The sequence below is a fragment of the Anomaloglossus baeobatrachus genome, chromosome 4 (assembly GCF_048569485.1).
Source record: "Anomaloglossus baeobatrachus isolate aAnoBae1 chromosome 4, aAnoBae1.hap1, whole genome shotgun sequence".
In the NCBI taxonomy this organism is placed as follows: Eukaryota; Metazoa; Chordata; class Amphibia; order Anura; family Aromobatidae; genus Anomaloglossus; species Anomaloglossus baeobatrachus.
This window is the reverse complement of record NC_134356.1, coordinates 557,321,977-557,348,071: the sequence shown is the minus strand read 5'-3', so window position 1 is coordinate 557,348,071 and position 26,095 is coordinate 557,321,977.

Sequence of the window (26,095 nt, the reverse complement as noted above, 5' to 3'; positions counted from 1 at the left end):
GCTTTGTGTAAATCGGGTGGACATCAATCTGATGAAGAAATGCTTTACATATCTGTGGAAAGGGTCATGCATAGATGGCTATGCTGTTTTTGAAGCTGGTCACCATTGCAGTGAGCAGAGCCAGCTCCAGGATTAGAAGGGGGATTTAGTAAGGACGTGATGGAAGTTAACATGACCTTATTACACAAGCCACTGATTCAGCCATCAATACCATAGGTACCAATACTTACTCATTATCACACAGCCTGGCTATGGCGGCTAACTTAGCGAGTTTTATATTATTTCTTTTAGGGTCCATACACACTGTAATTTGCTGCATACAGAGACGTTATATAGCGGCACATGTTTGTATTATGAATCCGTGCTCTGTTTTCATCCATAAATTATCTCAATATTCTCCTCTATAAGTTAAAGAGAAGAATATTGCTGTAATACAACATGCGATAAAACATGCCGTTATTTTTCTTTTCTCGTCATCCATCTTTGTGTCTAGATATAAAGTTGCCCACATAGCTACACAGCAAGCAGCACAAATGCTGCAGTACAAATACTGGACATGCAAAAAGAATTATGCATTGTCTTCATGTCTAAGAAGCCTCTGGTTTCTTTTGTTTTTTTCTTTGTTTTCTGTTCTGAACTCCACGTTACCGTTCCTGCAAAAAAAAAAAAAAAAGTCAGAGATCCCATTTCACCACTAGAGGGAAATCCATTATTTTATGGCAGTCTTTCTGATAAATGGATAAACAGAAGTCCATGTAATACACGGATGTCCAGTGGAGTAAAGGCCCCGTTACAAGCTACGATAAATCTGACGATACGTCGTCGGGGTCACGGTTTTCGTGACGCACTTCCGTCATCATTAGTGACATCGTTGCGTGTGACACCTTTGTGCGACTCAGAATGATCACAAATAGGTTGAAGATCGTTGATTATTGACACGTCCTTCAGTTTCAAAATATTGTTTGTCGTTTGGAACGCAGCAGACATATTAGTACGTTTGACACCCTGCCAACGACGAACAACATCCACACGACCACCATGGTCAAACAATATATCGCTGTACGATGTAGCGTCGTTTGTGAGATGTGTACGTGTGACCACTACAAAACGACCTATGAGCGATCTCGGCAAATCGTAACAATGATCTGGGCGTATCACATCGCTAACGAGATCGTCAGCGATATCGTTGTGTTTAAAGCAGCCTTTAGAGACATATGTCATATAAAGCCCCATTTATGCACCACTCCAGCTTTATTTTTTCTAGTGCACTCCCTTGCCCCTTCTTATACTAACCCTCCGGCATTTCTCTTCTTTTTCCGTGTCGCTTCTGGCCCACAGCACCATCTCTCACCTATAACTTCTGGCTTCTAGAAGTTAGAAGTTTCGTCACAGGCCCTTAATACAAGTCTATGAGGGCAAGAATGAGGCTCTCATGGATTTGTATTGAGTTGTGACCTTCCATGAAATACTGGAGCTGCCGGCAGGTCACAAATCACTGGAAACCGACGGGTGCAGCAGTGATAAAAGATGAAGATGCGAGATGAGTATAAGACAAGTGACAGGGAACTTAGATTTAAAGCATCACTTCAGGGTTTTTTTTCCAGCGCAGTCCCTTGCCCCCTGTCTTATACTAACTCTCTAGCATTTTTATCCTTTTTCTGAGTAGCCCCAGGCCCACGGCGCCATCTTGAGCCCATAACTTCTGGTTACCAGAAGTCAGAAGTTACGTCACAGGCTCTTTATACAAGTCAATGAGGGCAAAAATGAGGTCAGAATGAGGCTGTCATAGACTTGTATTGAGTTGTGACCTCCACCGCGCTAAATGAAATACTGGAGCTGCTGGCAGGTCACAAATCGCTATAGACCATCGTATGTGGCAGTGAAAGAAGCTGAAGATGGGAAATGCATATAAGACAAGGGACAGGGGACTTAGATTTAAAGCATCACTTCAGGGGGGGAAAAATTGCTATGCTAGAGTGGTGCTTTAAGACGTTCGTTTCTCACGTAATTTTTCATGGGTGCCCATTATAATCTATGAAACTGTTCAAATGTCCATATTTTTAAATTAAGTGGCATGAATCTTTTTTTGGCTTTAATGCTAAAATGGCAAATCAACGTTATGTTCTAATATCAGTGACCACTCTTATAATTTGCAGTACCAATGGTGACTCTCACAATTGTTATTATTCCAAACAAGTGTATTACCCTTTAGATTTCTGCATTCTATACAACCTCAATAAAGTGTCCACCTAATCTCCTAGGGTTTACTCACAACTGTGCAAACGTTTTTATATACCACTCAGGCAGTGTTTCATCTTGCATTTGCTCTCTTACCCACCAAGCCCTATTGGATGTGCGGTAATCAAACTTTTATGTATACAATCATAATCACCTGTAAATCGGTGGTAGCTCTGGGCCGGAAATAACCTGTGACCTAAAAGTGTCATGTGAAAGGAAATATTAAGCCGTTCTGTGGCCTCTAATGAACACGTTGCCAAGGTCGTGCACCACGTGACCGGATGACTGGCACGTGACCATGGTAATGTAAAGCGTGGTGGAAGTAACATGTAATGAAAGGTTTAATGCATGGTAAGTAGCCATGGCAACGTTGAATGCGCTGGGAGGGGCGTGTGATGAAAAGGGATATACAAAGGAGAACTAGGGGGTCTAATACCTGCCGTGTTACCAAGACCACATGTATAATGAATGTGCAAGAAGTGTGTTATCTTACCAGAGGCATGGTGCCTTGTCATAACTCCGAGTGCCCTAAGTGGAGCATGTGACTGGAGATAACGTACACTAAATGAGTCATATAGGATTAAGGGATGAATCAATGGGATCACCTAAAACACTGGGTGAAACAAATTAACAATTTATATAGAACACTTGCCATAGACTTCAATATAGGTCACATGGGGTGGCACGGTGGCTCAGGGTTTAGCCTGGGTTCAAATACCACCAAGGACAACATCTGCAAGGAGTTTGTATGTTCTCCCCGTTTTTCATGGGTTTCCTCCCACACTCCAAAGACATACAGATAGGGATTATAGATTGTGAGCCCCAATGGGGACAGTGTTACTGATTAATAGTGCTGAATAAATATTATCGTATATGACTGCGACTTGGTTGCAGCTAGTGTTGACTGAGTAGTTGACTATTCGTTCTCACTATGCTGTTAGCGAGTACTGTCCGCTACTCACATGTTCGTTACAAGTAGCGGGGCACAATGTAAGTCAATGGGAAATACTCGCTATGTAGCGAGTAACCTGAAAGCCTTACTTTTCGTGCGAGTAGCGGACAGTACTCGCTAACAGTGTAGCGAGTACGAATATGTGTCGCCCAGGGACCAGGGGTACTCAGATCCGGGCCACGGAGTCACTTCTGTGGGTATCACAGTGGCGTGACCCGGTCTGTGATCCCAGGCTCCACAGTAAAAGGGGATTTGGTAAGGGAGATTGTCCGTGACGCCACCCACGGTTGTGGTGAGATTGGAACACCACCGCTGCTCTGGACGGGGATCCCGGGAGTGATGGTATGGAGCAGCTAGATGTTAGTCCTCCCCTCCGTGGGTAGGGGGTTGGTTGTCCCGGGGCCCGGTGATGGGGAAGCTGGGCATGATAGCAGGTGGTTTGCGGGGCCTGGCGAGGTGCAGGGTCGCAGGGGCAGCGCTGTGCCGCACGGCACAGGGTACTCACTCAGCCAGTAATCACGACACAGTCCTTGGTAAAACACTCTGCTGAATGGACGGGTGCCCACAGACGGCTGCTGTTGTTGTTTCTCCCCTGACCCAGTTTGGTGGTGTAAGTCCTTTCCTGCACCTTCTGTACACTCCTCCTGTGCTCCGGCTTCCAGCTGGCTCCCCGATTCAGTACCGGTGGGCCACCGCCCAGCCCCGGCTACCTATGGTTCCACCAACTGTCTCCCCAGCTCCCTGCAGACGGCCACAACCGTCTGCCTGACTCTCTGCTGCACGAGGGCCCTAGGCTCCAATCCTAGGCCCCAGTCTGCGTCTGCCTCTCTGCAGACCTCTTCTCTCCTCCTCCACCTGAACTTGACTGGGCTTGTTTCCTGCCTCAGGCCAGTTAACTCCTGGGTGGGCATCTCCATCTCCTGACTACGCCCACCTGGTGTGTCAGTCTGAGCCCGAGGAAAGGAATCAAGTTTCACTGGGGATGTCTGCTGTGAAACTGCTGGGAGTGGGGGTGTGTGTGTGTTGTTACCTGTGGCCCCTGGCTTGTCCAGGGCGCCACAAATAGTCAACTACTCGCTCAACACTAGTTGCAACTTATCTCACATTTGGTTATTTTTAATCACATCTCTAAATTAGTTGCCCGACAGCAAGTCGCAAACAAGCTGAAAAGGTGTTTTTGTTGCATAACCTGTCTAGAATTGCAGCTGCGTGACACGCCATCGTGTAGCTCAGGCCAAAGGATTTTACAGCTGGCATGACATGGATTTCCAAAGTAAATACATCATCGTTTCAGGGTTGAGAATTATCTTGTAATGTTTGGAGTTTCTTTTGTGAAATCTGTTTAGGCAGTAAAAATCTAAAATTAGAGAACATTTTGACATTACTAAGAGTCAGTTTTTGAAGTGGATTTTGGAGAGAAGCTATCCAAAAAACTTAAAAAAACCTCAATGTGAACATTACCCAAGGGAACGTTCACGCTGCGTCTTTCCACTGTTTACAAACATCCAATTTTCAAGCAGAAGGATTTGGTGACTTTTTTTTACCTCAGTATTTGTAAGCCAAAACCAGCAGTGGTAAAAAAAAAAAATCAGACTGTGTTTTTATTATACTTTTTCTCTGATTGTTCCACTCCTGGTTTTGGCTACAAATACTGAGGTAAAAAATCCACCAAGTACTCAACGTGTGCAGACGGCCTTAGGGTATGTGCGCACGTTGCTTTTTACCTGCTTTTTACCTGCTTTTTTGCTGCTTTTTCTTCTGCGCTGTTTAATGCCAAAATGGATGTGTTCTTCTATTCAAGCAAAGTCTATGGGAATTTGGATTTCTTGTTCACACTATGTTGTTCAAAATGCTGCCTTTTTGAGGCAGAACTTTGGTCAAAAACTCAGCTTTTCAAAGAAGCAACATGTCAATTGTTTTTGCCATTTGGGTTTTGCACTGCAAAGCTGAGTTTTTGACCAAAGTTCTGCCACAAAAAGGCAGCATTTTGAACAACATAGTGTGAACAAGAAACCCAAATTCCCATAGACTTTGCTTGAATAGAAGAACACATCCATTTTGGCATTAAACAGCGCAGAAGAAAAAGCAGCAAAAAAGCAGGTAAAAAGCAGGTAAAAAGCAACGTGCGCACATACCCTTATGGAGATCTCCTGCCCATTGTGGGTTTTTTTTATTCAGAGTAATCTTTGACTTGCATTCCGTTCTTCAAATCCACAACATGTCAATTTCTCTTGCTGAGTTTCATCTGCAGATATTTTCCACTGATTTGCATTAAATGTGGAAAATCTGCAGGTAAATAAGTTCATGCAGATACGTTTTTAGTAAGTTTTCACAACGGAAAAATCAGAAACACATGTAACCCTCACCTGAGTATACAGTGTGTCCATTAACTTAAGAATGGCGGCAGCTATAGGCATAGAAGTGGTGTCTAGGTATAGTAAAGTAGCCATGCGCTACGCAATGAAACCACCTATAGCGCCACCTGGTGGAAAACAACGGAGATAGCATTTTTATCTCAAAAAAGGAACGAGTTAGAGAAAAAAGTGAATTAAAAAATTGTAGGGCATCATCAATTCAATACGAATCGACCCTTGCATACAGAAATGCTTTGATATGAAACCCATGACCCCCCCAAAACATTGAATGCTGGTCACGCATATGGTGCTCATTTAACTTTGATGCTCAAAGTGGCCACCGTCAGCTGCAATGCACATCTGGAGTCTGGACAGCATACTGTATCTTGCTGCACATTGTGCAATATGGTAGGTGACACATTTGCACAAGCATCTGTAACAAGTCATCATAGGTCCTACAATGCTGGTGGAGGGGTCGCATATACCTTCTGTTTCATGTGACCTCACAGAAAGACGTCCAATGGGGTCAGATCAAGTGAGCGTGGAGGCCACTCCACGCAGCCACCATACCCAATGACTTGTAGGAAGGTCTCCCTGAGGTATCGCTTCACGTCCGTTGCCTTGTGAGTTTACACGTTCTAATCATAGCATTTCTGTATGCAAGGTGTCGAATCGTATTGAATTGATGATGCCCTACAACTTTGTAATTCACTTTTTTTCTCTATCTTGCTCCGTTTTCGAGATAAAAATGCTAACTCCGTTATTTTCCACCAGGTGGCGCTTAGATGGTTTAATTGCGTAGCGTATGGATACTTTACTATACCTAGACACCACTTCTATGCCTATAGCTGCCACCGTTCTCAACTTAATGTCGGTGGATATGGGTGGACACACTGTATTTATAAAACTTTTTCAAACACAAATGCCAAAAAGTATAAAAAACAAAGCAGCTTAAAAAAAATACATACCAACACTAAAGAAAAACTATAGTATCAAAAATAGGATAAAAATAAATGTAAAAAAATGCAAGTACCATATTTTTCGGATTATAAGACGCACTTTTCCTCCCAAAAATTTAAGTGTGTGTAGGCGGCTGCTTCTCTGTGCCAGTGGCCAGCTGCTTCTCTGTGTGGGCGGCCGGCGGGTGGGTGGCTGGCTGTGCGGACTGCGGTGGCTGTGCTGGCAGCGGAAGCTGCGGTGGCGTGTGGCAGGTGTCCCAGATGGTCTGTCCACGGCTTCAAATGATGGTGCCCTGAGTCAGCGCATACGCAGATGTAGCTCTTGGACAAGAGCTCCATCTGCGCATGCGCCGCTCCGGGCACCTTTTCTTTGAAGCTCGGACTGCCAACAGAGCATCTGGGACACTCGCAGCACTGGCCTGCTCCACCACACAACCACTGCAGCTTCCGCTGCCAGCACAGACCCGCCACCAGCATTGAACCACCGCTGCGCCAGCACTGACCCACCGCTGCTGCAAGCACTGATCCGCCGCCACCAGCACTGACCCGTCTACGCTGCCAGCACTGACCCACCACTGCCAGCCCAGCCTCTGCCTCCTGTGACCCCTCTCCATCACCGCTTTTGCCCCCCTCTGGTAAGGCTGCTTTCTCACATCAGGTTTTTTCAATCAGGCACAATCCGGTTTGTGCCTGATGCAATGGATCCGTCTCTGATTGCGTAAAAACTGATGTGACGGTGCCAGTAAAAAATGGATCCGTTTTTTGTTTTTTTTTAAGGCTGAGAGAGAGAGACCCCATCATCACCGCACCTACACCGGCACTCCCACACTCATCGTCCCCGCACATACACCGGCACTCCCGCACGCATCATCCCCGCACACACCCCGGCACTCCCGCACGCACCATCACCGCACATACACCGGCACTCCCGTACGCATTATTCCTGCACATACACCGGCACTCCCGCATGCATCATTCCCGCACACACCCTGGCACTCTCGCACGCACCATCACCGCACATACACCGGCACTCCCACACGCATCATCCCCGCACATAAACCGGCACTCCCGCACGCATCATCCCCGCACACACCCCGGTACTCCCGCACGCATCATCCCCGCACATACACCGGCACTCCCGCGTGCATCATCCCCGCACACACTCCGGCACTCCCGCACGCACCATCACCGCACATACACCGGCACTCCCGCACTCATCATTCCTGCACACACCCCGGCACTCTCGCACACACCATCACCGCACATACACCGGCACTCCCGCACGCACCATCACTGCACATACACCGGCACTCCCACACTCATCATCCCCGCACATACACCGGCACTCCCGCCCGCATCATCCCCGCACACAGCGCGGCACTCCCGCACGCATCATCCCCGCACATACACCGGCACTCCCGCACACATCATCCCCGCACATACACCGGCACTCCCGCATGCATCATCCCCGCACACACCCCGGCACTCTTGCACGCACCATCCCCACACATACACCGGCACTCCCGCATGCACCATCACTGCACATACACCGGCACTCCCGCACTCATCATCCCCACACATACACCGGTACTCCCGCACGCATCATCCCCACACACACCCCGGCACTCCCACACGCACCATCACCGCACATACATACACCGGCACTCCAGCACGCATCATCCCCGCACACACCCCGGCACTCTCGCATGCACAATCACCGCACATACACCGGCACTCCCGCACGCATCATGCTCGCACACACCCCGGCACTCTCGCACGCACCATCCCCACACATACACCGGCACTCCCGCACACACCATCACTGCACATACACCGGCACTCCCGCACGCATCATTCCCGCACATACACCGGCACTCCCGCACGCATCATCCCCGCACACACCCCGGCACTCCCGCACGCAACATCACCGCACATACACCGGCACTCCCGCATGCATCATTCCCGCACACACCCCAGCAGTCCCGCACGCACCATCACTGCACATACACCGGCACTCCCGCACTCATCATCCCCGCATATACACCGTCACTCCCACACGCATCATCCCCGCACACACCCCGGCACTCCCGCATGCACCATCACCGCACATACACCGGCACTCCCGCACGCATCATCCCCGCACATACACTGGCACTCCCGCACGCACCATCACCGCACACACCCCGGCATTACCTCAGTGACAACCCTGCTGACAGCGCAAGTCCATTCAGTTGCTGCGTGGAGCTGATAGAGAGCGGCGGTGTTCTACTGCCGTTCCTGTCAGCTTCATGTAGCAGAGCTGAGAGTGTCGCGGGACCTCTGTGGATTACGTCGGACCTGGAGGAGTATTTGTGGATTTTAATAAAATGGTTAAAGAGGGTGTTTTTTTGTCTTTTATTCCACATAAAGTAATTTTTCGGGTGTATGTGTTTATTTACTTTAACTTACAGGTTAATCATTGGCGGTGTCTCATAGACGCCTGCCATGATTAACCCCTTATTATCCCGATTGCCACTACACCAGGGCAATTCGGGATGAACCGGGTACAGTCTCGGGACTGTCACATCTAATGGATGCGGCAATTATGGGCGGCTGCTGGCTGATATTTTTAGGCTGGGGGGCTCCCCATAAAGTGGAGCTCCCCATCCTGAGAATACCAGCCTTCAGCCGTGTGGCTTTACCCTGGCTGGTATCAAATATCAAAATTGGGGTGGACCGCATGCCGTTTTTTTTAAATTATTTATTTATTTTACTGCAAGATACAGACCCGCCCACCGGCAACTGTGATTGGTTGCAGTGAGACAGCTGTCACTCAGAGTGGGGGCATGTCTGACTGCAACCAATCATAGGCGCCGGTGGGCGGGGAAAGCAGGGAATATGAGATTGAATAATGGGCGGCCGGCTTTTTCAAATCAGGAGAAGCCGCCAGAGCAGTGTGGACGCCGTGCAGAACCGCGACGGTGATCGGTGAGTGGGTGAGAGTGAGTGAATCAGTGTGAGTGAGAGAGAGTGAGTGAGTGAGTCAGTGTGAGTGAGAGAGAGTGAGTGAGTCAGTGTGACAGCCATGCAGTGAGGCGCCCCTGATCGGTGAGTGAGTGAGTCAGTGTGTGTGAGAGAGAGAAAATGATTTTCTGACAAGCAATGAATTAGATCACTTCTGGGCATGCTCAGAAGTAAAAACCGAATCCGGTACATGCTTCCGGCGTTTGATGCATGCCACCAGATTCGGCATGCATAGACTTTCATTATACACCATGCTGCACAGCGCCGCACCCGGTGCGATGTGGTTTTTTCTCCGCACAAAAAAACGTGCCAGGCAACGTTCCACCTGGCCGCCGCATGTGTTAAATATGCCGCACCCGGCAAAAAATGGATGGAAAGCAAGGCCATGCGGCACAATGAGGTGCTAGAGCAAGTCTATGCGGGAAAAACGCAACCGGCGGCAAAAAAACGGTTGCGTTTTTTCTGCGAAGCGCCGGATTGTGCCGCTCAGCAAAAAACGGATGTGTGAAAGCAGCGTAAGACAACACCTGAGTATAAGACGGATCCCATTTTTTTTTTACCTTTTTTTATCTTAAATTTTTGGTGCATCTTATAATCCGGTGCATCTTATAAAATGAAAAATACGGCAGCCTAATTTACCTAATAGGTGCAGAAAATCTGCAACATCAAAAACTCACTAAAAGCTCATTGTGGGAACAGAACCTAAAGCAACTCATTTTCACTTCTTTTGGTATTTTCTGAGTGTTTTTGCAGTCTTTTATACCACCAGTGGGGCTGTTTTTTAACATTTTTTGAGGCATTATTTTCTGGCATTTTTTGTTAACTCCAATTTAAGCAATGAATAAAACACTAGCAATTTTTGGAAATGGAAATACTAAAAAAAAAAGTGCCAAAAAATGGCAAGGCAATTCATTTTTGCATTAAAACTAATATGTTTAAGATTGGTTTTTTTACATTTTTTTTTCTGTGTTTCGCACACAAACAAGTTAGAATAAAATGCAGAATGAACCCACCTTAAGGATATATGCACATTGGATATTAACAATTTTGGTGAGCTTCTGGTGTAGAAACTGAGCACAAATTACATGTTTTTGAGTAGTTTTGGTAGAGGATTTGGAGAGTTGGGCTGGAGGATTGAAGCAGTCTGTCTATGTTGAAGGAGACTTTGTGGGGAAACCACATCTGAAAGGACTATCAAGTTTGGGACTTATGTTATGCTGCTACCAAGCTGGACTTTTCCTGTATTTTCTGGTTTGAAGTAAGACTGTGCATTTATGTTTTTGTTGTCAAGTGTGAATAAATACTGACCTTTTTGGATTGAGAACCCATGTATGCTTCTTTACTGCGTCCCTGCCACTGTCTACCAGAGTTGATTCCCTACAGCTACCACTAACTCCTTATTACCCTGATTGCAACTGCACCAAGGCAATCAGGAAGAGCCAGGTAAGGTGCTGGAATTGTCACATCTAATGAATGTGACAATTCTAGGTGGCTGCAGGCTGCTATTTTTAGGCTGGGGGCCCAATAACCATGGGTCTCCCCAGCCGGAGAATACCAGCCCCAGCTGTTGGGCTTTATCATGGCTGGGTATCAAAATTGGGGGGGATGATCGCATGCTGTTTTTTAAAATTAGTTATTTAAATATTTTAAAAAAACCCGCATGCGGTTAATCTTTGTTTGATACACAGCCAAAATAGGCGCACAGCTGGGGCTGCAGCTTGTAGCCGTATGCTTTATCTGTGCTGGATATCATAATATTGAGGGACCCTATGCCAATTTTTTTTTATTTATTTGTTTTTACTGTACGATATAGACCTGCAGACGGGGTCTTTGATTGGAAACATCAGACACACTGTAACTCAGCGTGGAGCCGCATCTGACTGCAAGCAATCATAGATGTCGATGGGCGGGTAGAGCAGTGAATATGCATGAGCCCAATGAGCGGCCCCGGAAGAAGTATGAGGGGCCACGGGAGCAGTTACAGCCGCGCTGGAGGCTTGGTAAGTATAGCGCCGCTTGCTTTATTATTTTTTTCTTTATTTTTCCTTTACTGTTTTGTATTTCCCGAGTGCCAGATCTGGATCATTAGCTGGAATTCCTTGAGAATTCCGGGCCTGGACTTGGCACTTGGGTACTTTTGAAACCGCGCAAATCCGGACTGCCCATGACTACTCCCAAGGCTTCTTTCAGATGTCCTTGAATTACGTGTGTGTTCTACCCTTGATGTACACAGATAGAACACATACCCATTAATGTGTATGGTGTATGATGCTATTCACATTTTTATGTTGTTTTGCAGATGTGTAAATGCAGTTCGAGTTCAATGATTGTCCAAAAAACATTTGTTTTTTCTGACTAATTTAACAAAAATGTTTGGGTCCTAACATCATAATGAACTATTTCCAGAAATATTTTTTGCATTAGATATAGCATTCTATTTGGAGATAGACACTCAAGCATAATTGCTCCCATCTTCTGCATACAATACAATAGTGATGTTTTCTAATGACTTACTTCAAAGCTTCTTCTATGTGACTTACACAATAGTGTAATAAAGGTTACATAGTAAAGCAAGAAAGACATCTAAGAGATGTCATCTTGAGAAAAGCAACAAATGGGGCCACGGTTTCCACGTAGGTTTTATTCTTATCCTATTTATTTTTTTGTATGTTGTTGCTGATGTGAAGTTTAATTCTCTGTGATATTTGTGCATTAAGACTTTGGAATCAACAAGGATAATTGTAAAAAATCACGCCGATAGAATGCAAAGATTTGTATAATAAGGGATTGACCCACATTATTCCTAGTTTATGGTTTTAGAATACAATTATCAATTATCAGTATTATTAATTATTAAGCAATATACAGAGAGAGGTACATGTAGAAGGGCTGCAAGTGATATAAAATTGAACATGAACTCACCAAAGGTTGCACAAATTATAAGAAAAGCTTTAGAATTTAGTATCTACACTGTGTGCAGAATTATTAGGCAAATGAGTATTTTGATCACATGATACTTTTTATACATGTTGTCCTACTCCAAGTTGTATGGGCTTGAGAGCCAACTACCAATTAAGTAAATCAGATGATGTGCATCTCTGTAATGAGGAGGGGTGTGGTGTAATGACATCAACACCCTATATAAGGTGTGCTTAATTGTTAGGCAACTTCCTTTCCTTTGGCAAAATGGGTCAGAAGAGAGATTTGACAGGCTCTGAAAAGTCCAAAATTGTGAGATGTCTTGCAGAGAGATGCAGCAGTCTTGAAATTGCCAAACTTTTGAAGCGTGATCACCGAACAATCAAGCGTTTCATGGCAAATAGCCAACAGGGTCGCAAGAAGCGTGTTGGGCAAAAAAGGTGCAAAATAACTGCCCATGAATTGAGAAAAATCAAGCGTGAAGCTGCCAAGATGCCATTTGCCACCAGTTTGGCCACATTTCAGAACTGCAACGTTACTGGAGTATCAAAAAGCACAGGTGTGCCATACTCAGGGACATGGCCAAGGTAAGGAAAGCTGAAAAACGACCACCTTTGAACACGAAACATAAGATAAAACGTCAAGACTGGGCCAAGAAATATGTTAAGACTGATTTTTCAAAGGTTTTATGGACTGATGAAATGAGAGTGACTCTTGATGAGCAAGATGGATGGGCCAGAGGCTGGATCAGTAAAGGACAGAGAGCTCCACTCTGACAAGGTGGAGGTGGGGTGCTGGTATGGGCTGGAATCATCAAAGATGAACTTGTGGGACCTTTTCGGGTTGAGGATGAAGTGAAGTTCAACTTTCAGACCTACTGCCAGTTTCTGGAAGACAACTTCTTGAAGCAGTGGTACAGGAAGAAGTCAATATCGTTCAAGAACATGATTTTCATGCAGGACAATGCTCCATCACATGCATCCAACTAATCCACAGCGTGGCTGGCCAGTAAAGGTCTAAAAAATGAAAAAATAATGACATGGCCCCCTTGTTCACCTGATCTGAACCCCATAGAAAACCTAACAGTGTCTGGGAGGCTGTGGTGGCTGCTGCATGCAATGTTGATTGTAAGCAGATCAAGCAACTGACAGAATCTATGGATGGTAGACTGTTGAGTGTCATCAAAAAGAAAGGTGGCTATATTGGTTACTAATTTTTTGGGGTTTTGTTTTTGCATGTCAGAAATTTCTAAATTTTGTGCAGTTATATAGGTTTACCTGGTGAAAATAAACAAGTGAGATGGGAATATATTTGGTTTTTATTAAGTTGCCTAATAATTCTGCACAGTAATAGTTACCTGCACAAACAGATATCCTCCTAAGATAGCCAAATCTAAAAAAAACAAAACACTCAAGCTTCCAAAAATATTAAGCTTTGATATTTCTGAGTCTTTTGGGTTGATTGAGAACAGTTGTTGATCAATAATAAAAAAAAATCCTCTAAAATACAACTTGCCTAATAATTCTGCACACGGTGTAGTGGAATTAAATTGGTGCAGATTTATTTACTGTTGCTAATTTGAAATTTTATTTCTAATTTCTGTGGTTATGAGCAAGCAATTAAAGTGGAGTGTTTTCGATACAATGATCTGTTACATTCCCTATTGTCTTTCTTGGACATTTAGCTGTCACTGCTTCCACTTAGGGCAGGGGTCTTAAACACATGGCTCGTGGGCTGCACTCTTCCCCAGAGGCTCCATTTGTGTGGCTCTCAGGTTCCTGAGCTCCTGAGATGATAGCCTTCAGTCAGTCAGTGGGCTGCCAACGCCAGTGCTTCTTTTCAGCGGAATGTGTATCCTCATATGCTGAGCATAGACCAGCTATTTGCAATGCAAAGCCTATACCAGCCACTGGCCTATAAGAGGCTGGCAGGTGGACATTGGCATCTCTGTCACTGACGCACATGACGTCACTGCTATGCAACACCACAGCTGTGAAGGAGGAAGCGGACACTGTTTGCCATGTGTATCAGGACAGGTGAGAAAACTTTTTTTTATGCTTATTTAAAGACTGGTAGAATGTGGGACATTGTTTCAAGATGGGAACCAAGAAGGGGATATTACTATAAGAAGGGGAACAGGATGGCAACATTAGTACAAGATGGGACCAGGATGGGGGTCATTACTACAAGAAGGAGACCAAAATGGGAGACATTATAACAGTATGGGGTCAATTATTACAAAATGCGGATTATTACAGGCTGAAGGACGTTATTACAGGATAATAGACATTATTACAAGACAGGGTACCTTATTACAAAATGGTGGATATTATTACAAGATTGAAGACATTATTACTGGATAGGGACCAATATTACAGGATAGAGGACATTATTAAACAATGGGGGTCTTTATTATAGGATGAAGACAAATATTACAGGATGAGAACATTATTATAGGATGGGTACTAACATTACGGGATTGGGGACATTATCACAGAATGGAAGACATTGTTTTGGGATGGAGACTATATTACAGGATAGAGGACATTATGAAAGGATAGGGGGCATTATTACAAGACAGGGAACAATATTACAGGATAGGGGAGCATTATTAGAAGATGGAGACCATTATTACAGGATGAGGGACATAATTATAGCATTGGGTGTATTATTACAGGATGAAGAACATTGTTACAGAACAGGGGACAATATTACAGGACAGGTGATATTTTTACTAAGGATGAGCAAATCTGAACTGTAAAGTGCTAAGTTTGTACTGGACACCTAGTGTCCGGTGATCAAATCCAAACACAGATGTCTCATGAAAGTCTGTGGTCGAGTTAGGAGTTTGGATGCTGAATAAAGTTTGAAAGGCTGTAGTGCAGCCAATCAACAAATTTTTCAGCTGTGGGCACTTTCATCGCCATTACAACCATGCCAAGTATTGGTATGACTGTGATTGGCCTGCGCACCATGTGAGTCGGCCTGTATAACTGCCTGACAAAGGGTGCTGCTGCTATTGTGCTCTGATTAGCATAGTGACCGTATTCTGTTTGTGTGAGGAACAGTGTTAGGTTACTCCTCTTAGGGTATGTGCGCACGTTGCGTTCTCTGCAATGCAGAAAAGAATGCACACTCTGGCAGACTGGACACTGCGTTTGTAAAAAAAAATGCATCCACAACGCATGCATTTTGGATGCTTTTTCCATGCATTTTGCATGCGTTTTGGATGCATTTTTGACAGTGCGTTCCCCCGGCAATTCAGCTTTGCTACATACCGGCTGACAGCAGACACAGACAAAGTCGCGTGATGAGAAAGAACTCGGGTGAACTTCACCCGACTTCATTGTCATACCGCGGCTCTGTCTGTGTGTGACGTCCTGATTAGTGGTCACCCGTGAAGGACTCACTGGTGACCACTAATCCCCTGAGTGACTGAAGTGAGCAGCGCGATTAGCGCTGCCGTCACTCAGGTTATCCACGGCCAGCTGGAGTCCTCCACCTGAGACCACAACTCACCTGTGACTTCATCGCTGATCGCCCGGCTCACTTCAGTTGCTGCGTGGAGCTGACAGAGAGTGGTCTGGTGTGTGACCGCTCTTGTCAGCTTCATGTAGCAGAGCTGAGAGTGTCGCGGGACCTTGTGTGGTTACGTCAGACCTGTAGGGGTATTTGAGGATTTTAATAAAGTGGTGAAAGAGGGTGGGTTTTTTTTGGCTTTTATTCCAAATAAAGGATTTTTTGGATGTGTGTGTTTATTTTCTTTAACTTACAGGTTAATCATGGAAGGTATCTCGGGGAGACACCTGCCATGATTAACCTAGGACTCAGTGGCAGCTATGTGCTGCTGCCATTTACTCTTTATTACCTTGATTGTCACCGCACCAGGACAATTTAGGATGAGCCTGGTAGAGTCCCGGGACTGTGGCATCTAATGGATGCGGCAATTTCGGGCGGCTGCTGGCTGATATTGTTAGGCTGGGGGGCTCCCCATAATGTGGCGCTCCCCATCCTTAGAATACCAGCCTTCAGCCTTGTGGCTTTACCCTGGCTGGTATCAAAATTGGGGGGGACCGCACGTCGGTTTTTTAAAATTATTTATTTATTTATTTTACTGCACGATATAGACCTGCCCACTTGCGGCTGTGATTGGTTGCAGTGAGACAGCTGTCACTCAGTGTGGGGGCGTGTCTGACTGCAACCAATCATAGGCGCCGGTGGGCGGGGAAAGCAGGGAATACCAGATTGAATAATGAGCGGCCGGCATTTTCAAAAGAGGAAAAGCCACCAGAGCTTTGTGACAGTCGTGCAGCGCCGCGCTGGTGAACAAGGATCGGTGAGTATGAGAGAGGGGGTGAGACTGACCAACGGACAGAGAGAGGGACAGACACAGCGACCAACTGACAGAGAAAGAGACCGACCGACAGACAGAGGGAGATTCACTGACATCCATAGACAGAGATTGACCGACATTGACAGAGAGAGACTGAAAAGACCTGCGTTTTGCTTGTCAAAAAAGCATGCATAACGCAACAAAAATGCAGTCCAAGTACATTTTGGTTGCGCTTTGACCCACATCATTGATTTCAATGGGTGGAGAATGCAGCTACAATGCACAAAAGAAGTGACATGCTGCTTTTTTTTCCCGCAGCGATTTTGGGCATTCAAAACGCTGCGTTTACAAACGCAGCGTGTGCATTGATTTTTTGGCTTTCTCATAGACTTTGCTGGAGAAGCTGAACGCATGCAATTTGTCACTGAAAACGCTGCAGTTCAAAATGCAGCGTTTCTGCGGAAAAAAAACGCAACGTGCGCATATAGCCTTACTCCTCTATCTGCATACTGATAAAACAGGCTCTGTGTGGGCAATCTGCACCAGCGTCTGTGCGGTACTCTGAAAAAAGACTCAGTGTGGCAATTCTGCACCAGGCTCTGTGGGTGTACTTTTAAGAATATCTCTGTGGTAGTACTTTTAAAAAAAACAATGTGGGGGTACTCTTAAGGCCTAAAACACACTTCCGCAAAAAAAGTACGTGTCTCACGGTCCGTTTTTCGGGTCCGTGTTCAGTTTTTTAGGGGAGTTTCTCCGGTACATATGGCATCCGTGTGATGGCGTATACGAGCCGTGTGTGCGTGTGGAATGTCCGTATTGACATAAAATACGTACGTGTGCTGTCCGTGTGCTGTCCGTTTTTAAAGGCCCGCATTCTTACCCAATTAACGATTTTAATCATTCATCATGAGATCCTGGTGTTGTTGTTTGCTTTCAATTGTCCTGATAGATTGGAAACAAGGTTTTCAGATTTCGTGATGAAAAACGGACACGGACGATACGTGCTGAACACGGACATACTCCGTGTGCGGTCCGTGCAGGCACGGACCCATAGACTAAAGCGGGTCCATGCCTGCGTGCTGCCAGCCAAAAACGGACATGTCGTCCGTGTAGAAAAGCACACACACGTACTTACGACATGGACACACGTTCCGTGTGATTTTACGTGTGTGTGCCATCTACCATTGAATAACATGGGTCTCCGTGTGTACGTGTCTCCGGTACGTGCAAATACGTACTGCACACGTACAAAAAAAACGGATGTGTGTTGCGGGTCTAAAAAAAGGGTCTGTGTGGCCACTCTGCACCAGGTTCTGTTGGGTTACTTTGAATAAAGGCCCTGTGTGACCACTCTGCACAAGGCTGTGTGGGAGTACTCTAAAAAAAGGCTCCGTGTGGGAAATCTGCACTAGTCTCTGTGGGGGTACTTTTAAAAAGGCTCTGCATTGCCAAACTGTACCAGGCTCTGAGGGGGTACTCTGAAAAAAAGGCTCTGTGTGGACATTCTGCAACAGGCTCTGTGAGTGTACTCTTAAAAAAAGCTCTGTGGGGGTACTGTCGCAGCCGGCTCTCTGCATCTAGAGACTTGTGACAGGATCTGGACCAGAGTCTTTCTTTACCATCTTTGATTCCTCACTTTAAACATAATTCCCTCAAGTGCTTCTGGTTGCTGATCACTCCCTTCTCCTATATATAGTCACATCTCCCAGTAGAGGACCCCGATTATTCTGATTCATTCTTAAGCTAGGTCTTGAGTTGGAAGGAGCTGCTGGAGCCCGTGTTGTGTGAAGCGGTGATAGTGGCTGCAATCCTGGTGTCTGCAGCCATGAAGTGGGACTTTATCCTTTTGTTGCTTCCCCTGTCTATTGTACCTTCCTTTCTTGTTGTATTATTGCAGGGGTGGGACTAGCAATCCTCACCTGCCTGCTCACTAGCCAGTGTTATAACAGAGTCTTTGAGGGCTTCAGGTATCCTGCTCGATGACAGGTGCAGAACCTGTATAGGAACCGGCTAGGAGAGTAGGATACAGCCACAGGTCAGAGCAGGATGTGTCCCATCATCACCTTTCCTAGGACCAGGACTCATCATTGTTAAAGTGTCCCCGTTGTACCCCTTGTTTGTTGTGGTGAAATACCTGTTTGCTGTGTGTTTCACCGTGTGCCGGACCTTCCCCATGTCCATGCATGACAGGCACTCTTATAAAAAGCAATGTGGGAGTAGTCTTAAAAAGGCTCTGTGTGGTTACTCTGTACCAGGCTCTTTGGGGGTACTTTTAGAAAAGGTTCTGTAGGGTTATTCTTTAAAAAGACTCTGTGGGGTACTCTAAAAAAGGCTCTGTGTGGCCACTCTACACCAGACTCTGTGGGGGTAATATGAAAAAAAGGATCTGTTAGTGCACTTTGCATACATGCAGTGTAATAATCTGCTGGGCACTCTATCTGTCTGTAGACAGGCCATGTAATACTTTTCACTTTATGGGGTGCATAAATGAGGAGAGCATCAAATAGGGGGTGTGGCCATGGGGCTGCTGTGACGCCCCGGACTAGTCGGGTCGTCCCAGGTAGTCCCACACAACACCACACCCCCTCCCAATTACGTAACACCAGCAAACTAAAAGCCTTGTCACCACCCTCTAGGTTTGATGTCCACACCAGGGGGCGGAGCCAGGTGGTTGGCTCCGCCCACCGAAGAGTTCACAGGCCTGGAGGCGGGAAAACAGTTTAGTCAAGTCAAGTTTAGAGTCTAGTTCAGGTTGGAGTGGAGAGCAGTCCTGTGTCCATGCCCTGATCAGAGACTACCAGGTGGCTGGGTCGGAGCCCAGTCGCCATTGGCAAGGAGGCAGATGGTGGTGGCCACCTGCAGGAGACTGGGAATATAACCGGTGGAACCGTAAGGGACCGGGACAGGTTAGTGGCCCGCCGGGACCGAACCGGGGAGCCAACTGGATACCGGAGCACCAGGCACGGTACTCAGACCCAGTACAAAGCCCTGAACCGACAGGGCCGAGTCGAATCAACTGATTGCGGACTGGACTTAAGGACCTATCCCACACAGGTCCCGTTAGAAGACAACAGCCCAACCATACCAGCCACCACCAAGGCATAGAGACCCAAAGGGCCAGCGTCTGCAGGCAAATGGGCTCCTATGGCATATGCAAGTCGGGGAGCGGACTACCGGTGTCTAGGCATAGGAGTCAAACATTTACATACAGAGGTGCAGGAGAAAGGCGGAAACCACCAACCTATTCTGGGAGAAGCTGCAGCCGGCTGCGGACCCCGTTCATCACTCCATTTGGTTTACCAGAGACTCCAGTGTCTTGTGTCAGAGTGAGTACACCAGTGCCATCAGGTACCGCACCACACTGCACCGCAACACTTCCCCCTGCACCCCGGCCCTCGCCAACCGGGCCCCGGGACCAACACCCCCTACCCACAGAGGGGTCAACACCTAGCTGCGCAATTACACCGCTCCCGGGAGCCCCCCCATACCTTCACCGCAGCGGTGGTGTCTACAATCACCACAACCCGTGGGTGCCGTCATGAACTAACATCCAAAACCAAACCACCGCGGCCCCGGTCGTGGAACTCACCACCAAAATCCCCGCGTGTAGCGCCAACTCCCTTGCTGAGCGACGTGACCCCCGGGTCCGTGAGAGGCTCAAGCCACCACCTGCAGTACAAGCACGGATCCGAGCGGTTCGGCGGTCGCAGCCGAGCCCGCGGGGCGGAACACTGCTTGTTGGGTTGGAGCTGCTGCATGGACAGGATGTTGTCGATTTGTGCCTGCTTTGAACCTAAATGAAACACCTTACACTGGTGCACACAAGTGACAGGGCGTTCTGAGCAATTTCTTAAGCCAAAGTACAGCTGCACTAATGGTGAGGCCAGAAGAAGTAGAGGCAATTTTAGATTTGATGGCTGAGTGTGCCTCCAGTTGCTTCACTTTTTCTTCCACATAGCACAGAGTTCGCACCTGCGGCTCATGGGGCATTTGTTTTCCACCTCACCCCCCACAAATCAGGCAACCAGTATGAGCCCTAAGACATGCAGAAGTCACTTCTGCTTTTTGATGACTCAACTGGCTGGGATTCCATGTGCTGTACTCCTGGCCATGCCACAGAAGTGTCAGAAATTGAGTGCACTGTTGCCCAACCACTTGTTCAGTCTGAGGATGATGACATGGGAGGGCTAGTGCATACGGCCAGTAGACCACCGCAGGACATCTCTGATGATGAGACAAAGCTGACAACTGCTGTGCCTTACTGCAGTCTGCAGACCAACAAGGAGGGCCAGGGTGAGGAGTGGGTGGAAGATGATGAGGGGGATGATGAGGTCATTGATTCCACATGGAATGAAGGCCATCAGAGACAGGTGCCCAGATCCGAGGAAGAAGTGACGGTCACGCTTCCCCAGCTGCAGAGCAGACGAGAGAGCAGGGTACAAAGGTGTAGCTGCAGGTATCTGGCCAGCCCGTTAGTTGCTACTGACCACTGCACCAGCTGACTGAGAACACCAAAGGATATTCAAAGGAGCTCCCTGGTGTGGCATTTCTTCAGGTAATATACTGACAAGAAACTGTAGGTGTGTATGATGTGCCCACAGAGCCAAAAGAGAGGCATAAATGTTCTTAACCTGAGCATGACCTGCATGACAAAGCATCTAAATGCAAAGTAAGAGCTGTATTGGAGTACGCACCTGAAAAAACAGGAAAGATCTGAGGCTCTTCCTGCTCCCTATTCTGCTGCAGTTTCACCTGCTTCTTCCTCCTCCAGAGCAATAGGGCCTTTTGGCTTCCCACAAAGAGAGGATGTGACAGCACCATGACCAGCAGTGTCACCCAGCATCTCCATACAGTCCTATGAAAGCGTTCAACTGTTCATCCACCAAACACTGGAGAGGAAGAGGAAGTACCCCCTTACCCACCCACAAGCCTTGGTCCTGAATGGCAGCATTTCTAAATTCCTGACTTTTGAAATGCTGTCATTCTGGCTGGTAGAGATGGACACTTTTAAATAACTTATGTCAGTGACTATCCCAAAATACATGGTTCCCAGCATGCCGCGATTGGTAGCGATTCAAGGCTCACGCACCCCCATACAAGTCTATTGGAGTGTGTGAAATATTGCACTGCACTCGCATGTAATCCGAATGCAGTGCGATGTCCGCAGAGAAAGGACGGGGAGGAGAGGGAGAAAGTGCCCCCCCACCTCTTCTTCGCAGCTATGATATGATCGCAAGATCGCATCCCAGTCGCATGATCCTCGGCTGACAAGCGCAGCAGAGGGTCATTAGCAAATGGCTTCCGATGCTCTCGCATCAGATTTTATGCGCAAATGGAACCATACTCTTACTATCCCACTTCTATGCCTGCTTGGAAAATGCTTCATGCAATGATGGATGAGGCACAGGAGGAAGAGGAACAGGGATCATTTATATCATAATCAGGCCAGTCCACACATGGCTTGAAGGGTAGGTTTCTCTACCAACAGCAGTGAGGTATGCAAATGTCCAGCCAGAGAACTGTTTTAGAGGATGAGAAGGAGGAGAAGGAGCCATGTTCATAGGAGGGTGGCACCCTAAGCGGCTCATGAGCATCACTAGAGCATGGCAGGGGCGATACAGAAGACAAAGACAATATACCTCTCACCGAACACAGCTTGTCATTGCCTCTGGACAGCCTGGCACACAAGAGCAAATACATGCTGCGGTGCCTCTGCAAGGATCCCCAAGTTGCTTGGATTGTTACCAGTGCTGATTTCTGGGTCACCATTCTGCTAGATCCGTTTACAAAGACAATGTGCCATCCTTACATCCATCACTGAAGAGGGATCGGTTAATGCAGGAATACAAGTGCACACTGGTAGACGCACTACTGACTGCGTTCTCACCTGACTGCAGGTAAATGTGTAAAAACGTCCTCAGCACACCACAACATCCGGCACCATCATCTGATATGGTCTGTAGTAGAAGGGGGCAGCATTAAAACAACATGGTGGAAGAGAATGTGTACATAGAGTGCAGACCAAAAGTTTGGACACACCTTCTCATTCGAAGAGTTTTCTTTATTTTCATGACTCTAAAAATTGTAGATTCACATTGAAGGCATCAGAACTATGATTAAAACATGTGGAATGAAATACTTAAAGTGTGAGACAACTGAAAATATGTCTTATATTCTAGGTTCTTCAAAGTAGCCACCTTTTGCTTTGATTACTACTTTGCACACTCTTGGCATTCTCTTGATGAGCTTCAAGAGGTAGTCACTGGAAATGGTCTTCCAACAGTCTTGAAGGAGTTCCCACAGATGCTTAGCACTTGTTGGCCCTTTTGACTTCACTCTGCGGTCCAGCTCACCCCAAACCATCTTGATTGGGTTCAGGTCTGGTGACTGTGGAGACCAGGTCATTTGGCGTAGCACCCCATCACTCTCCCTCTTAGTCAAATAGCCCTTACACAGCCTGGAGGTGTGTTTGGGGTCTTTGTCCTGTTGAAAAATAAATGATGGTCCAACTAAACACAAACCGGATGAAATAGCATGTCGCTGCAAGATGCTGTGGTAGCCATGCTGGTTCTGTATGCCTTCAATTTTGAATAAATCCCCAACAGTGTCACCAGCAAAGCAACCCCACACCATCACACCTCCTCCTCCATGCTTCATGGTCGTAACCAGGCATGTAGAGTCCATCCATTCACCTTTTCTACAAAGACACGGTGGTTGGATCCAAAGATCTCAAATTTGGACTCATCAGACCAAACCACAGATTTCCACTGGTCTAGTGTCCATTCCTTGTGTTCTTTAGCCCAAACAAGTCTTTTCTGCTTGATGCCTGTCCTTAGCAGTGGTTTCTTAGCAGCTATTTTACAATGAAGGCCTGCTGCACAAAGTCTCCTCTTAATAGTTGTTCTAGAGATGAGAAGGTGTGTCCAAACTTTTGGTCTATACTGTACCTCTCCACGTACTGAGTGATGGGTCTTCCCCATTTAACTTCTGTATCTCCAAATTGGAAACATGGTCTGAGCTTGCCCTTTACACCTTGGAGGTGGTGTCCTGCCCTGGGGCAAGTGTACTGTCGGAACTAGTGTTTAGCACAGCAGGGGGTGTGATCACAGACAGATGCATCCAACTGTCCACAGCGAATGTGGGCAAGCTCACATTCATTAAAATGAACCAGATGTGGATCCAACAAGACTTGTCAGTACCTTTGGCTGACTAGAGAAGTATACTAGCCTCACCCGCCATTGTTATACTCCATCGCAGTTTGTTCATTCTATTTAACATTCCCAATGTTTTGGGGCCTCCCCAAATTATAAAAAAAAAAAAAAACAATGTTGGCTACCTCCTCCACCTCCTCCACCTAAACCATCATGTCCACCTCCACCTCTTACTTCACTTCAACCTCCGCCTCCTGGTTCAAAATTATTATTTTTTTTTATTCTCTGCTATGTTAAAGAGGTTCTGTGTGATTTGTGGGTGAACTCTGAAAACATGCTTTGTGAGGGAACTTTTAAAATTTTCCCTCTGTTACGGCACTTTAAATTTTGGCTCTGTGGGGGCACTCTAAAAAAACAGGCTCGGTGGGGGTGCTCTGTAGCAGGCTCTGTTGGAGAACTCTGAAAACAAACTCTGTGGGGAAACTGAAAAAATGGTCTGTAGCGGCACTTAAAATTTTGCCTTTGAGGGTGAATTCTTAAAATAGGCTCTGTTGGGGAACTCTGAAATGTGGTTCTGTGGGGGCACTGCTAACATTTTGGTTCTATGGGAGAACTCTGAAAATAAGCTCTGTGGCTGCACTCTTAACATTTTTGCTCTGTTGGGAAACTCTACAAACAGGTCCTGTGGGGGGTACTGTGAAAACAGGCTCAGTGGGGACACTTTGCACAAGGCTCTGTGGGGGGGTACTCTGAAAACAGCCTTTGTAGAGGAACTCTAAAAAACGGGTCTCTGGTGGCATACTTAAAAATTTTGGCTCTTTGGGGGCAGTCCTAAAATTTTTATTTTATTCATTTACTTCCTATGTAACCATGATTGCTAGGGTGGCAAAACACGTTTTAGTGATTTTCTTATCATCATTTGTTTGCAGGACAATTGTCCTGCTATGACATGCATTTGGTTCTATTTACAGTTCCCTAGCCCTTACTATGACCATTTTACAGCACTAAGGTTCATGTACCCATTGACTTCTTTGGAGTTCGGGGTTTGAAGGTCGGTTCAACTTCGGGTAACAAACCAAACTTTTAACAACAGTTCAGTCGAATCTGGCAAATGCAAACATCAATGTGTTTGCTCATCCCTAATTTGTACAGGATGGAGACCACTATAACAGAACTAGGTAAATTATTACAGTATGGGGGCCAAAATTACTTTTGGGGGTTAAATGTAAAACAACACTGCCTGGTGGAAATTGGTGATCAAAAAAAAGGAAAACATTTTTTTATAAAGTATAAAAAATAAAGGAAAAATATTTGGGCACTAAAATTGCTGTTTTATGTATAAACTAAAGTAAAAAATAAAACCTGTACCATAACCCATATGATAAACGCCATTACAAAGAATTAAAAAAGCCAAAATGAAAAAATATATACCGTATTTTTCGGATTATAAGATGCACTTTTCTTCCCAAAAATTTGGGAGGAAAATGAGGAGTGCGTCTTAAACGCTGATCATCATATTCAAAATTTTTCTTTGTGCGCCCAGTTTACCAATGTATATGCACACAACATATTTTCGGGCTAATGCCACCTGGAATTATATCTCCACAAAAACCCTGCAAAAAATGAACATAATGCAAAGCAATGTAAAAACAACATTACTGTGCACATGTTCGGTTTTTCGTTGCTTCTATAAACCGCTTTTGGGTTCAGAATCCATGAAGAAGTTAAAAGAAGTTACACGATGATTCTTTAGGTGGCTTTCGCTAGCAGCCGCCAACTGGTGCCACAGGTCTCGCTCTCCGAGAACTTCCTTCCATAACTGCAGACCTCCTTCGCCTCTGCGGTCATTTGTGCGACCCAGTCTGATCAGCTATGGTGGCTGCTAAGGGAACGCAGCCTGTGTCAGCGGCTGTCCTTGGCTAGTAATGGTCCCATACCCCTATCTCGATTCATCTCACTCTTCACTGTCCATGGAAATGGTACTGGTCTCTCTCTTTGGTATTGCCACAGGAGATGGCCACCACTTAACATGGGGTATGTCTTCATTCCCAGCCTTCGAGCACAGATGGTCCCAGCTTTGCGTTTTTTTTCCATTTTTTCCACTGTACCAGGCAGCATGGGAGGGGCTCATTTCCTGTCCCATGCCATGTCCTGGCATTTTTGTTTTCATGGCCCATAGTCCTTTA